Raw genomic sequence first — 17,254 nt, 5'->3', positions numbered from 1 at the left:
CCATTTCAGGTTGATGACACGACATAATGTCACAACACACTGGATGTCATGAGTAGGTGGCTTCAACAGAACATGTCGTGTGTCAGCCTCATAAAGCCTGTCTGTCCTGGTGACTGACTGGTGCAGTGGGACTCCTGACTCCTGAGGAATTGAATCTGAGCAGCACGATGTCAAACTCTATGTCGCTTCATCTGATCCATATTTCTAGAACCTGATTTTAAGTATGGCTGCAACTAATCATAACTTTCGTAATATGTTGGTTAATTTCTGGATAAATAAATTAGTCGATTGGTCCACATAATGTCATAAAATGACAATTGGCGTTTCTCAAACCTAGAGATCACGATGTTCAAACCAATATGATTGAGTTTTAATGATTTCTTTGCTATATGAAGCAAAAAAAAAAAAAAAAAGACTGGGGACTCTGTTCAGTTGGGGGTTGCAACATTCATCAAGAATTACTGAAGGGGAAGACAAGACAAACAATGAACGAGAAAACTCGCTCATCTGTTGGTTAATGCAGGGAAACTTCTGTTTCCGCCACATAAGAGCAAAATCTGTTTAAATGTGAACATACCACACACAAACGATGTTTTGGCCCAATCCCATTCTGTGCAGTAAATCTGTGAGTGTTAGTCAGTAGCACTGCAAATCCATGCATTTAAATCCTAATCATCTTTGAGTACTCTGAACCATTGGTCTTACATAAACGTGAACTGTGATATTATTAAATACTTGGAACACCCTTAATACACTATTTAATCCTCAGCTAATTCTGAAACCTGTCAAATTCCATGGCAACATTCAACTCATGAATTCTACACATCCAATCACACAGACGTTTATCCTCATTTATTACCAAAACAAGGGCAGGGGCACAAGGAGCAAAGAACAACAAACAATGAGGTTCATGAGCCAGTCTCTCCACATCAGTGGCATCTGATAGCATATACCATGTATATTTAGGGATGAACAAATAGATCCTGATATACACAGATGCCCTCTGCTTTTTTTTAAACTATGGCTTAGCTCACCAGTTCATTTAACATACCAGCCAAAATCAGGCTTACTTTTAACAGATGGTAGCAATTCCCCAAAGCTCAAGCCAAAATGTGTGTGAATATATCATTATTGATGAATTGTTGTCTGTATCTATACACATCTTATTCTACAGACTGAGGAGAACATCTAAGTTTCTCACAGATATCACACATATCGCGAATGACATTGCAATTCTTGTCAAAATAATCATAATTAAGATATTTATCCAAAATCACGGAGCCCTAGTCCATACCTTTTAATTTAAGTATTTCTTATTGCAGTTGAAAGCATGGCAGCATCAGACATCACCATTTAAACTAAAATAAACTTAAAAACTATTTTCCCACTTCAAGGTATCGCACACAATTGCAAAAGTACAACACTTGTGAGTCCCCAGCAGGATATTTGGCTTAAGTGAGTGTAGTCACATACACTGGAGTCAGCTGGATCTATTTTTTCCCACCAGATGCCTCAGGCTTGTTTTCCTCACCAGCTCAAAACTCACAACTCAAAAAATGGGCCACTGCCGTACAGAACACATTTTGATTTGATCTCATTGATTCATTTTACTCTATTACGTTACCCATGTTCTTAAATGTATGCAAATATTTACCCCGTGCGCCGTTATAATATAAACAGAGTTACACACAGACTGTGTGTAACTCTGTGCACACAGTCAGCTTTCATAAGCAGTTGGTGCACAGAGCAGGGCCAGCGGTAAGCCGAGGTCTGCCTGCCCGTAGAGAACTTGCTTGTCGCTTGAACGCACACAGTAAAACAGGTGAGTGGAACTCGGCCACCCTGCAGAGGACAGTAACATTTTAATGGATCATGCTTTGCCCGGTGTGGCCAATGGCACATCTTACTAAGATAGAAGGGTCAATGTGTTTCCTTTAGAGAGAAAAAATAGTATTCAAAAAAAAGTATTAAAGTTTGGTAAACTGCATTAAACACGAGTCTGCAGCCATCATTTAGTTACTATCCGCCACTGTCCTGATGTCATCAACCAAAGCCTTTGAACGAGAACATCAACATCACGGTTTAGGTATCGTCCTCGAAAAGCCTGTGCCAACTTTCAATGTCAGCTATCCACACCACTAGCACCACTTCAATGTTCAAATGTCCATGCCTTTAACCACACACACACACACACTTAGCACATCATCATAATGTGTGCTAGGACCAAAGGGACAGTACGACATCTGACTTTTTATTCCAAATTTTGCCCCTCTTCAAAGACAAAGAATCCAAGCATAAAAGAGCAACAGCAGTGAGTGATCTATGAGAGACTCTGTTATCTCATCATTCTGCAGCCTACAGCCTCCAAAAGCCTCCCACATGAGGATAGTGTGGAAGAGCACTGAGTGCGAGGTCAGAGCCATGGAAATAGATTCATTGCTGCTCTCACGTTTTCTGCAAAAGTACTTTTCCACCTTGTTTCTTTCCGTTTACCAAGCCGTGTAACCCAAGACTAATGCTGCAAAAACCAGCAGAACACTCCTAATTAATTGGGCACTATTTATCTCAGCCCTTTTTTTTTGCAGTGCTTAGCAGAAAACCCATAATAGTTGCAAAAAGATTACATAAAACACCCTTTTCAAGCACATTTTTTCAGGCAATATACCATCTTTTATCTTTTCCTATACCAACAGTGGATCTTAAATGTCTTTCATGACTTACACCAATGATCAATAGTTCATGTTACAGTGGTAACAGACATCTGTCTTCACATTCGTACTCACAGAGATCAGCGAGTGAGACAAAAATGGATGCTCAGGGATTTTTAATGAGCAAAGTCTCCTCTTTTCTCCTTATTTCTCTCTAAGACACAGACGTGTTTCATCCATTTCTGGGGAAAAAGAAAAATCATCAAGTAAATGTTTTCTTGTCAAGACAATTAAAAAAAACTTGATTAGCCCAGCATCTCATATCTAGTCTCTCCCTCAAGCAGTGTCATTCCAATAAAGAGGAACAGTCAGTGTGACGGCTGCACTCCTGTTGAGTATGTACTGGAGAGCATAAACACTCTTAGCAGAGACTTCTTCCCAACTGTGTTTCATTATAAAAAAACACAAGAAGGAATGGAGCTGGAGGCAGAGAGTAAGGGCAGAGGGGGATTTGTGTTAGTGACAATGTTTTTACAGCTATCGTCTCATTTTTAATGAACTTTTTTATGTTAAAATCCTCTTCACGTCCTGTTCAATAAATAAAGTTGTATGTTATAATAAAGTCTGGGTTTAAAAAAAATGAATAAAATATCTAGTGTTTGCACCCGTCACTCACTAAACTGCCAGCGTGCACAGTTCATTTTAATAAATGTTTTCTTACAGCTGCTATTGCAACCTTTTCCAGACGTCCAGTGGACACTATAGGATTAGTTAATGCAAATGACATAATATGAAAGTAAACTAACAAAAACAACACACCTTAAAAACATAGCTGGGTGATATGGTCATAAATATTATCACGATAAATGTCAAATAAATACACACTGAGTTTAGCTCCCGAGTGAACGGTGAATCTTTATCTTCATGGACAGAATACGACAATTAATTGTTGTAAATTTGAAGCAAAGCTACCAACCACCAACAATTATGTTATGCATAGATATATATATATCAATTTCTAACTAATCTTTATTATATTGCTACTGAAGAGAATTTATAAAACATAATTTTATTACTTTAAAGCATAATGGCAAGACACAAGGCACACATTACTCTGTGCACAGAAATCCATTCAGTTGGCACAACTACTACTATATTCCATTTCCCCACAGAGTCAATATATAGTGACCAAGGGGATTACAAGCCTGGGATAAACACGCTTTTGACCCAATACCACAATGATGTCACGGGTAATGGGTTAATCCCCCAGTTGTCACTAGTCTACAGTCCACAGCTATTCACACCACTCTTCAACCACAGAGCAAAACAGTCTGTCCTCCAACCTGAACAACCACAAAGGGTTTTTCTGGTGAGCACACAAGACTGTAACACGAGGGATCTGAGTCCAGCACGCACAATCCTGTCAGGTTTATCCAAATGCAGTAGTATAAAGAGAGTGAGAGAGCAGCAGTAGCAAAGAGCAACACTGAAGAAGTGTTTGTTTGATTCTGTGGTCTGTGAAGAATACCTGTCCTTCATGTTTGGCTTACTTGAAGCACTTACTTACTTCTAGCTCTTGTTTGTACCCAAATGTTGATTATTGTAAGTCGCTTTGGATAAAAGCGTCTGCTAAATGACATGTAATAATACTGTAATCACATAATGTTTGGATGATTTGCATCTACAAAACTGAACTAACTAAGCTTTGTTTCTTCAACTTTTCAACCAACTATACACTTTGGAGTTGTAAATAGCTGTTGCAATTTACCATGGTATTGATTTTCTGAGGTATTACATCAAGCAAAAGAAGAATGTTGATAGACATGGTCAACTAAACTCCTCCTGCTAGCTAAATATATGACTGATTTTCTTCTAACCATAGAAGTACTCCAGTTTCTTTCTTTGCAGTACTAACCAGTTATTGGAGAAGTAAGCTTGCTTAGTCTATTTATGTTTAGAGTTAGTTGATCAGTCTTATGCGGTTACTTTCGAACACCAGCTGACACTGACCATGTCAAGTCCTGCTACTGGAAGGCCATTTTGCAAGTATTTTGCATGCAAGACAAACAATCAGGGAATGGCTGAGAATGAAATTAGCCTATGCAAACAATACTACACAGAGGTGGCAACAAAGCACCCGTCAACATGTGCCTGTTTCATGTAGATGTCTCTTGTATTTCTCAACCAAACAAAGTCGACACAGCACACACTGGTGCCCTCACTAAGTCACCTGCCAAGCCTGAAGCCTCCTGTGGTAACAAAAATGCTACAGAGTATTAAGGTATTTTTCTTGGTATCATTATTGACGACTGTAATCTGTCGGTTGTCCAACACTTTAGTTACGTCCCATGACGCTCACTGGCGTTCAGGGCAGCGACGAAGAGTCTCCACTGCTCAATCCTTGTCAAGCCTCCCGAGAGATGACCATGTGTGGCCGAGGTCTTTCAATCTCGCCTTCCACAGTTCTTCCACAGCCAGGTAACCTGCTCTGTGCTGAGAGGTTCTGTGCCATTAGCCATCACTGGAGCAGGCTCATAACCTCTGGTTTACTTTGAGGCCAACCCCGTCCAACACTGTGGTCCACACAAAAATGAACGAGCTGTTTCTGTGACCCACAGAATTTTCATCTCCAGTTTCATTAGCTCATCACAAATAAACTAGTTAAGTAGTCTAATACTTTTCGATTTATGGCCAAATACTTTCAAAACAGATGGCATTTATATCGGCCTCAGCTGTGCTTCGTGCAAATGAGCATGAGTTGATATACTGAAAATGACACACACTACCTGCTCAACATGTTTTTCATGCATTTTAAAGTTGGCATATCAATATTTCAATACAGTTCAAAGCCTCCATCCATAGCAGTGCATATCAATACGACTACAAAAAGTACTTTTTATCCTGCAAAAAAACATACAACCGGCCACAAATTGTAATTATGATCTTAAAGAAACAAATACAGCGCACAGAACGTCTAACATACACTCTGTGGGTATGCAGGATAGGTCACGCTGAGAAGAAAATTGAAAACAGTTTTAGTGATGATAAGTTTGGTCTCTGTTGTTAAAGTGACTCCCTGACAGGCGGCTCTCAATACCATCTTCTCCTAGACTTGATCCGTGTTCTGTAAAGAGAGAAGACGATTACCAAGGCTATCTTGCAGTTGTCTCGTGACTCATAGCTCTTGCTTCTCTTGAACATGAAGACATGAGCCGACTGCTTAGCTTTATAATTACACACAATTATCAAACACATCTCTTCGGGCTATTCATCTCCTTCAGTTCAGGGTCTGTGAGGACAATATGACTTCTGAGTCACAGAGTGAGAACAGGGCTTCCACTTGCTTACTCACACAGTAAATGAAGAACCAGAATTAGGACAACAGGGAGCACAGAATGTCTTTTCCATTTGGAGATTTCAAGATACACAGCAACGATAAGACTACTCTATTCTACAAGGTTTGTTATTAACAGAGTAAATACTGCTTTCTTTATCTTCCATGTATACATCATTATGTATTTGTCTTATAGACGACAGGACGATATTTTACTTACACCAACTCAGTAATACGAGACTGGATCATTTCAATTTTAGGTGATACTTTTTGTGATTAGGCATAGCTCTTTTCCTATTCTTGTTTTTGCATATTGCATTGGAATCATTTAATAATATCATCTAAATTTGCCAGATAGTTTTGAAAGTTTTGGCTGTGGTTAAAAGTTGTGTCAAAATATCGTCCAGCTCTAGGTATATGATGTACTGTTTGTTGTACAAAGAGATAAAACTCAATAAATATGCTAGGAAAAAATATGTATATCATAATGATTTGGATCCAGTACAGTACAGATTTCCCTTTGTCTGCAAACAGCAGAAATTTTCAAAAATGTTCACCATTTGTTGACATGTTATTGACTAAAAAACATACCGATTAACAGGTTAAGCAATAATGACAGCTCAAACTGGACAAAATGTTTCGGCTAATATCTCAATAATCCTACAATCACACTGCTGCTTGTGATGAGTTTTATGGGACATGCCTAAATGCTTTTTTATGACCCTTTTGTCTCGAGTGTAGTGTGTAAGCAGTGTTGAGGCAGGATTTGGATAATTTCACATGCAGAATTCAGCCCCTTAGCAATCAAACCTTCCAAATGGAGTGGCTGTTTTTCACAAACGAAAGAATTTCGTTTGTGAAAAACAGCTGTTTTTTTCTGTTTTTCAGAAACTGAAGAATGATAGCTCAAGATGTGTGCACTGAGACTCGTGGATAATAAAAAAGACAATATTGCTGCCAATTTAGCATTGACAAGTCAACAATCAATGCAAATGCTTTCGTTCTCCGTGTGTTTGGAAATAAAGCAAATCATTAAATGTGCTTCGACTGTCACTAGTGTAATTACAGTTGTCCGTCTCCCTCTTTCCCCCAATTTCCTTCTCAAATCTTGACTCAAACTAATGTATGTGAACACACGCCTGTCATTCCTGTGCCTGTTAACTGACATATCAACCATTAAATATCACTTCCATTTAGCCTACAGAGCTGTGGGAATTATCCTGCCACGCCTATATCGACCAGATATATGAAAGCCCACTTTAAGTGATTCACTGACTGTTGTTGGATGGATGCAGCAATTTCTAAAGGGTTGCAACAAAAACAGAAGAATAGAGAACTGTTGGATACACAAAGATAACAGCAGCTTGCCAAGTGGAATGACAGGCAACGTGTGTGGGTGAAAGACAGAGAATTGCCTTCCTCAATTGTATGTAGAGATGTTCCGATACCATTTTTTCCCTCCCGATACCGATTCCGATACTTGTGCTGTGGGTATCGGCCGATACCGAGTACCGATACCGATACCAGTGTGTTATAACCTTTACCGTATCAGTCACGGGTGTCAGACAGTGGAATAATCTGGATGAGGAGATGAAAAAATCAGCAAAACGGAGTGTATTTAAAAAGAAGTATGTAGAGATGACCATTAATCGATACAGAATGACCCAGGAGGAAAGTATGACAAAGGTCAGAGACAGAAATCTGTAGACACCGTGAGGATACGGCAGTGGAAGCAAATGTAACCAAACAACAGCTGACATACATGGAGTCTGATTGACTGTCTAGAGCTAGACTGCATCTCTGAGTGCTACCTGATGCTGAAACATGTTTTTGTCAAAATGTCATAAGAAAAAGAAAAATGATGTATTGTATGATGAAAATATGTATTCTGTGGGTAATGGGGACGGGACTAGATAAGCTTTTGCTTCTCCGGCTTTCCCTTTTGGTTATGTGTATTGTTTAAACTACACTAAGATGATGTGTGATGATGAGTGATCTAACTGACATGACCGAAATAAACACATATATATATATATATATATATATATATATATATATACATATATAAATAAATCATTGGTGGTAAGGTTTGGCTCAGGTTAAACCCTCTGTAAAACATGAACGAATACAGCAAATGGACATCATTTATTTTTACCAGTGATATGTTATTTAGTTTTTCAGCTTGTACGTTTGTTTTCACTCTGGTCCAAACACCGCAGCACTGGCAGAGCTTCATGTTTCCATGACGACTGACCGGGAAAGGACGCGCGTGACATCATTTTTACTCGACTCCAGATTGTTAAAATGAGTCTCTGAAGTAACGTTAAACTTTAAAAACAGAGGCATACATACGCAGGACACAGGTACGCTGGTTAGTTGTAGCGCTGCTCTTTTCGTTTAATAAACGGGCCGCTCCAGTTTGACGTTAGACACGCTAACGGAGCTAGCGCAGCTAACAACGCTAACGGAGCTAACTGGTAAATACTGCCAAACCGCCGACATGATGAGCTAACGTTAGCTCCTTGTCTACAGGTGTCGGGTGATCCATTCTTCTTCAAGCCTCTAAAACAGCACAGCGCAACTGTTTCAAGAGCGGCGAAGAAGAACTGCGTCAGAGCTAACGGAGCTCTATTAAATAACGTGGTATCGGATCGGTGCATGGACTCCAGTACTCGCCGATACCGATACCCACATTTTCGGCAGTATCGGAGGCATTTCCGATACCGGTATCGGAATCGGAACAACTCTAATTGTATGCACACTATTTGAACAAGAATTAATAACTAATTTGAACCACACAAACGCTATCTTGCCTTCATTGCTTGAACAACATTCTACTGTGTGATCATTTTGAATATTGTCAAGACATCAAGCTGAGGTAGTCAATGAAACATGCTTTGGAGAATGAATAGCTGTTGAGACTCCTCCCTCCTTTTCTTAAGTCCATACAGAAAACTACAGTTTTCAAGTGAAAAACTTGAAAACTTTTCAAGTGAAAAAAATACACTTGGCATTTGTGTAAATATCCACTTCAAAATCCATGCACTGGCTAGTTTGTCCGTTTAGGCAATTATAGAAACATTGTAGCACAAGACGACAGCCTCCGCGAAGCAAGGCCCTTGAAAAAAGTAGATTAATTCATTCATCCATCGTCCACTGTTTGGACCATTTACTTTTGCCTCCCTTTATTTTTAAACATGTGGTTGTCTACAGGAACTTTCGCTCTTCCTATAATGCCCTCAACAAAAATCACTCCCCGGCCCGTTACTAGTAAATCATTTTAATTTACAAGCTAGCAACATATTAGTGGAAGTTATTAGGAGCCCTTGGCTGTATTTTACACTGCCAATGCTGCAGTGGTGCTCTGTCATATTTCCTCCAGCCCCTCTACATGTGGCCCAGTTCCTCCTGCAGTTCAACCCGTGGTGCTACTGTTCTGGTTATTCCTGGCCATCTGACCCCTGGTGAGGCTGTGCTCCCGTCTGGGCCTGGCTGATTCTGGTACTTACTTATTCAGATGAACAGCTTGTTACCAGGCTTCTGCAGAGCTTGTTGACGAGCTGACCATCTGAATCAGGTGTGTTGGAGCAGGGCAACATCTATATCATGCAGGGCAATGTTCCCTGAGGACCAGGGTTGGGAAACACTGACTTACACCACCAATATTGTCAGTACCAGAGTCACTCTGCAACAGGCTTGCAGCTCCTTCACACCTGGCACCAATATACAAGCTTATATAATGACTGGATGTTTATGGGCTGACATACTGGACTGAAATATAAGAAATTAACCAAAACACTGGTAACATCACCAGTCAAGCAGTCTTATTTCATTCATAAGACAACTCATGAATGCACTTGATCTAGACATGTAGCAAACACTGATTGATGCCCAAATATGATAACGCAGTAAGTTTAGATGCAAAGTTTAATCGAGCTAAGGCCATAGTCCGACTAAGACAGACAATCAGACAACCTACCAGATTGATAATTCATGCAGGACAAAAGGCCTGGGAGGAAATTTTGGTGCATGCACAGAACACTAAGTCCAACTCCAGTCCGACTAAGCTTATACATGCAGCAGTTATCAGACTATGACTGCAAGTATGTTAGTCCGACTAAGCCTAGCTCGATTTTAGACATTAAGAAAAACAAATTATTGTCTTAGTCCAACTAAAATTGGACTTTTAACATGCACGTAAAACCTTGACTAAATAATGTTGTCTGAACCAGGTGAAAAACAGCATATCATTTTTGATCTGAATTTGGCAGTCATTTCTGAGTTCAGCACTAATTTGCATTTACAGTACCTGCAAGTTTTATCTAGTTGCAGTAGAGGGCTACAATCTGTGGTCAGTGTGCCCGTGTGTCAATTAAGAGGACAAAAAAAGAACACCCTGCTCTGGCTCAAGCTTGAGAAAAAGGCACAAGAGGGGAGATGTAACACCACTGTGACATTTTTTAGTAGCACAAACATATGTTCTTATGGATAACAACACTTAAAGAATAAACACGATAGATAGGAAAAGTGTTAAATATGGGACCTTTACATCTCTGACAGCACCATAAATCATGTGCTGTCAGTGCAAATGCTAAAACCACAGCTGGAAGGACAGTATTGTGAGTTTTTATAATCTAACTGGATTTCATCTCAACAGTAGTACATGCTATCTGACAGCTGATGATAAACAGTGGAATAACAGTATGAGAGTTAATGTTCCCGTTAAATGCCACAGATGTGTTACGGTGTTATTTCATTTTCTGTAGAACAGGAATCCTGTCACACATGCAGTAAATAATCAACATGCACACACAAACACACCCATGTAAACATACCGTCTCTAAGGAGTAACCATACTTGAGGCTATTTATCACACATATGAACATTTTGCAGAACACGCATAAAGAAAACACTCTCTCCAGAGTCTTCATGCCAAACGTATCATTGCTTCAACAAAAAATAAAAAATAAAAACAAGACAGCAAGAAAAAAAAATACAAGCCATCCCAGCTTTGGGACCATGCAAATTGGTTTGGATACAAATTCTTTTTAAAATCCTCCAAAGAAGAAGGTTAATTAGCTGTTGGCATGCCTCAAAATTTTTATCCAATTTCAAGCAGCTCTTTGAATGAGGGAAATTTAGCAAATACCCAGGTGATCTGCCAAGAGATTATAACACAAATACCCAAGGTAAATATAATTCTGCTGTCACTGAAGCAAAGACTAAAATAAGCTGGTCATGACAAACACATAAATACATTCATTAATTGACTGGAAAATCCTACGCAGAGCAATTAGCAAGTGTATTCGTCGTCATCGAGAGCCTAATAAACTGGCCTGACCTTTATTTATACTCCTCACATGCAGAACCAAGCCCTGCTATTGAGCGGCACCTTCAAATAATCCATCGTGCAGTTAAAATGACAATGACAAGATTGACATGGTAACAGAAAGGGGCCTGCAGGGTGAAGTGTCGTGCATGTTATTTAACACCATATACTTCAGAGGTGAATATAAAATGAAAGGGGCTGTGAAAGCCTTCTGCGCACCAAGATGAAAAAGAAAGACGCCTTGCTCCTGTACCTTAACCTTGACCAATGACGAGCTTCTCTGACCTTGACATGCCAGAACCAATGTCATTCTTCTGTGTTTGCTTTAGGGATGCATGACATTATCGGCACGATATTGGTATCGGCAAGACAAGACGGCTGCCTTCATAAAGCAAGACCCTTGTCAAACCATTTTTATTTTGAAGAAATGACAGTATTTACATATAAAAACATGTCTATGGGTTACCATATGGTACAAGTATAGTAACTCCCTAACTTACATACTAGACCTTAAACATACACCTGAAGGTTCTGAAGTCATCTTCAGTAGTTAGCTGTAGGCCACTGGATTTAACTAAAGCACGTCCAGTTGCCTACAGGTAACTACTGAATATGTATACCTTTGAGGTGGTGTTGAGAAGATACAGTCAGCAAAGCTACACTGAATACAATGTCACACAGTGCTTCCAAGAGTCTGTTGTGAAAAAAAAAAACAAAAAAAACATACTGAGCCCAGCTTTTTATTCCTTCAAATTGTCATGCTCAAACATTTGATTACCTCACACTGCCAACCTACACTATGAGACGCATTTACTTTAGATATTTTTCTCTCAAGGATGACTGGTAAATCTTTTCTTTCCTAACATAAAGAAACATCATTGCTGCACCCAGATGCAGTGAAGTGAATTGAACACACAAATCCATCAGTGGTTAGTCACTGTGTGATTTTTCAACCTTAAAAAAAAAATACATGTGTTCAGAAACACCACAAAGCTGAATTTTACCGGTGATTACAGTGGAGGCCATGAGAGACACCCTGCTGACCCTGAGAACAAGGAATCAACCATAAACCACAATGGCCACATGATTCTTCATTTGGAGCATATGTCATTTCTCATCTCTCTGTATCTATATGTCCTTTACTCCTGCCATCTTTTTCCTGTCAGCTTTCCAATAACAGACGTTGCACTGTAGAGTTGTAGCATCCCCCTCACTTGCACCGAAAAAGGAGGAAGGTCATGTGTTCACAGAAGCAACAGCCTACTGGGGATAATAGTTCACAAGATGCTTTGAGCCACAGAGGCACTCCGCAGTGCCTCCATTGTGTACTGGTGGGACCAAAAGCAGCTATTAGTGGGTACTTTTCATTCAGTGGCAGTTGCTGGTCTTTGAAACGGGGGAAGCTAATTTCAGGCCCAGTTATTTATACATAAATTCTTAGATAAATTTGGCAAACGAACAACCAGAACAAGGAAGCGCTATAATTATGTAAAACTGAAATGCTACAATAGTGTTTTTATTCACAGTCTATATGTAACAAAAAACCACAATGGGCTATATCGCCGAGCAAATAACACACAACGACCAGCTATTTATCCACACAGGACTGACCTATCTGTGACATCCCATAGAGAACAGTTGAAGCTGAGCTTCAAGTGGCTTTAATGCAGAGGCTGCTACAGGAATATGAAACTCAATAAACAGCTGATTGTGAGCCCGTTCTAACCACGTTCTAGAGCACGTTTAGTATTGAGAGCAATCGCCACTGTTTTCATCTCATAACATAAACCCAACACAAAAAGTGTAGCCCGACTTAATCTACTATAGCTTGACTAATAGTGAAAAAGCGGAATCCATGAACTTGGAAATATGTTGGCTGTGGTGGTGAAAAAAATGGATTGCAGAGCCATAGACCTCAAAAGCTAATTCTGTGGTTGACGTACACAATGGGCTCAATCTTCCAAGAGCTATTTTCCCCTGTGTTACACCACTGTGAGTTCTCTCACCTTCAACACAATAAAATACAGAAAGGGCGAGTCTGTTTTCTTTAAAACGATCAATAGATATGAATGGAAGCTGAAAGCAGACTAGGTTATCAACATTGCCTGAAAGAGATTTGAGTTTAAGATTACTTCCATGTACACACAGCCACTCCATGACTGCCTCAGTGTAACCAATTTCAGCCACATAATCATACATATACATATATATTGGTGAATAGCACAAATCGGTCTTGACTGTTAGACATAATTGCTCATATACTGCAAGACTAAATGTACTTGTACCGCTACACTAAGAGCTCTGCACACGGATCAATACGGTTCCGCATTTAAACATGGGGCATCAGCCAACAGATCAATAGACTTTAGTTTTGGATGGAATGAGTGTTACGGAGGAACAGAGCTGTTAGACAGAGGATTCAGGAACATGAAGGACGACGAGCAGGGAAGCATGGTCTTTAGGATGAAGAATCAGAGGGGTAGTGTTTGCGGAGTTGATTAGGAAACATAGACGCTAAGAAGAGAGAAAGTGAAGAGAGTGTAGGTCTGACTCTCCCCTCCGTAGGTGGCGCTGTATCTCTCCATAAGCTAGTCACAGAAAAACAAACAGTGAATGGCAAGATAGACGGTGAGATGGATAAAGCATAAATCGCGCCTCTTAGTCAGTCCAAAAGTGGCTCTTCTCCGCATCTTTCGCTCTTGCTAACAGCATTGTGTTGTTTGTTCTTTTCCAGCAACATTACTGCAGTTTTTTGTCGTCTACTTCCAGGTAAAAGAGTGGGGAAGAGCAGGGAGCATTTTGGTGAATGCTGAGAAAGTCAGACTCCAGTCAGACTAAGCGTATACATGCAGGAGTAATCAAACTATGAATTGCATTATCCACGTATGTTAGTCCGACTAAGACTAGCTCGAGTTTAGTCGGCCTAACGTGTTAACATGACATTAAGAAAATGTATGTTAATGTTAAATTATTGTCTCAGTCCGACAAAAATCGGACTTTCAACATGCACGTAAACGCACTGACTGATTTAAAGAATACTACGAGAGAAAATACTATCATTCACTGAACAAAAAGACCATATGATATTAAATGTCAGTTATTTACAGTCAACAGGGACAGAAAACAGTGCTACTGGAAAAGCCGGAAATCATGTTGTCAAGCAGACAGTCAATCTCAGTGACAGACGTACTGTGTGTGCGTGTGCGACAGCTCCATATATATGGTAAAGCAGACAGTAAATCCTGAACAATTACATTGAATATGATCACAAGGTTAAAGAGTGACAGCTGGAAACTGAAGACATAAGGCAGGTGAACACTGAATGACTTATCAGGCAGCAGTGTGTCTGCTCCTGGAGCAAATAACCACTTCCCTGCATGGGTACGATCAAATCAGCCTGTATGTCTACTATTAAATAATGGCACACAGCCTGACGGGCAGATGTAATGTTCTTTTAGAGACAACTGTAATGTTCTTTTAGAGACCAGCAACTAGAAACTATGGGGCTGAAGGGGGGAAAACACCTAATTGCAAATTTTCTGACAGACATTGCAACTGAAATTTGATGCGTGGTTTAACATTTTAAGTCACTGTGTAACAGATTTCAACATAGTAAAAACTGAAGTTATGGATTTGAAATGTTTATTTTATGGATTACAATATATTTATCCAAAAAAAATACAATACAATTAATATAATGTAGGTTTTTGCCAAGCCATGACTTAAAATGTAAGATTTTGAGACAAACTAATTGCGAATAAACAACTAAAACCATATTCTACTAGAGTACTTGTTCAGCCCTTTAACAAACTATCTATATAATATCTAATTTAAAACATTAAAGCAACCAATTTATTGACAAAAAAAACCTATTTAAAATTGGCCAACATACCTATTTGATACTGAATTGAATAAAAACGTGAATGAACTCACTAATGAGGCGTGACAGCGGGGGAAACACCTGGGGCTGACAGGAGCCAAACAACAAAGCCAACATTTCAAATAATCACAAGCAGCCCACTTGACTGAAAACAAAGCTCACGCTCGCGTGTCAGACGAGACAGTTAAAAACAACAGTTCATTTCTCTGGTTGACCTACCTTGTGTCTTCTCCACTGTTCATCCGTCCACACGTGGGGACAAAGGGAATCCCGACGCTTTCCGTGTACACTATGATCGCACCGTGAGAGCAGCTGTCACCACTAACATGACCAAAAAAAACAAAAAAAAAACAGAAAACCCTTTATTCTCGAACAACAGCGAGTGTTTTCTCCATCCTCTGCCGGGACACGCTTACTCCACACACTCGCCCATCGTTGTTTCGTCTTTATATTGATGCTACATTATCTGCTTTTTGTTATCCACTATTTTTGCTCCGGTTAAAACAAAATTGAGACAAACTGCGGCAATAGATGAAAGTGACTCCTTGTGTTTGTCCCAGTTGTTTCGCTTTGGCTTCTCCACACACCGAGCTGCTTTATGTTGGAGTGGCGAGGAGGGCGAGGAGGGTGAGGGGAGTCTTTAACGTTTCAAATCCATCTGAAAAACTCGGTGTTCCCCTCCATCCAACCCTCCCTCCCTCCCTCAGCGCGCGAGGAGAGTGTGGACCAATTGAGATGCAGAGAGCAGAGCCGGCCCAACGCTGCCTAAGGCCACCCTGGTAAAGAGAGGGGCCCCAGTAGTGTGTGGATTTAAAAAAATGTTTTTAGTATATTAACTGAGATTAATGTCAGAATTCTGAGATTTAAGTCAGAATTCAAGATTAAAGTCAGAATATTGACTTTTTCCCATATGTATTTCTTTGTTGTTTTTTTCAAAAGCGCATAAATTACTTTTTTTGCACTCACGTTTTGTTCTTGCAGTGGTGAGATGGCTTCCTCTGGCACCACTCGAGCATGCAAAGCTTCATAAATCCAACTTTGTCAGGACAGTTCCTCAGAGATTAAAGTCAGGATTCTAAGAAAAAATGTCAGAATTCGAGATTAAAGTCAGAATTCTGAGATTAAAGTCAGAATTCTGAGATTAAAGTTATTCCAGATAGATTTTAATTGCTATTCTGAGATTAAATTTGGAATTCTGAGTTTAAAGAATTCTTCTGAGATTAAAGTCAGAATTCTGAGATTAAACTGAATTTTGAATTGATTGGATTGAATTATTTGCAAAGTCATGCAGGAGAGGAACAGTATCGTTAAAACTCTATCGTTAAAACACTACCATTAAAACTCGTTAAAATGTGTCCTATATTCTTTTTTTTTTTTCAGCACAACCATAGGCATTTTCACCAACTATACAAACACATCTGAGCAAAAAGTACTCAAATTTTTTAACATGGGATTGAATTTATGAAATTTGGAAACATGTCACAGTATAAAGTTCGCTTGGCTTAGTTTATCAACAAAAATAAAATAAAAATGGTCTATTTTGTGACTTCTGCACAATTATCACTCCTCCCCTACATTATCAAGAAAATGCACATTAAAAGAGTGCTGAATATCTTTATGCATCACTGCACATTCCCCTCTACATTACTGTAAAAGGGTCTGATATTAATAAAATGTTGAATCTGCCTCCCTTCAGCAGATGTCTTTTTGCAGTAAATATTGTGTTGGATTTTGTTTCTTCACAGATTTCTGAGGAACAAAATGACCATAATCTTTCCACAGCTTGATTGGTTTTAATGCCAATTAAAACACATCTCACATAATCCACATTTACTGGCCTACATTAACCAGCAGTGCTTCTGCTGTCCTACATTCTGATTCTGATTGAAAAGCTTCAGTGAGATAATGAATTTCTACCTTAATCCAGCTGCACAGGATATATGAAAATGTAATTATACAATTTGTTCCATTTTCAAGTTGTGCAGAATTCAGAGAGAGTCTGTGATGACCGTGAAATGACATTTTCACTGATATATTATTGCTCATTATGGCGCTCCTGTTCT

General features: G+C 39.4%; 1 protein-coding gene across 2 annotated transcripts in view; it reads right to left on the bottom strand.

Moving 5' to 3' along the window:
* pde4ba (phosphodiesterase 4B, cAMP-specific a) overlaps positions 1–15,815 on the bottom strand; it is a 144,382-nt gene extending 128,567 nt beyond the window's left edge. Inside the window, exon 1 of one of the 2 annotated variants that reach the window (XM_058638225.1) lies at positions 15,411–15,815. The gene's annotated coding sequence lies outside the window, so the exon portion shown is untranslated. The remainder of the gene's footprint in view (positions 1–15,410) is intronic. The other variant, XM_058638226.1, reaches the window with a different exon arrangement.
* Positions 15,816–17,254: the final 1,439 nt, after the last annotated feature.

The sequence above is a fragment of the Solea solea genome, chromosome 9, assembly GCF_958295425.1.
Source record: "Solea solea chromosome 9, fSolSol10.1, whole genome shotgun sequence".
In the NCBI taxonomy this organism is placed as follows: Eukaryota; Metazoa; Chordata; class Actinopteri; order Pleuronectiformes; family Soleidae; genus Solea; species Solea solea.
This window is presented reverse-complemented; position numbering and strand designations above follow the sequence as displayed.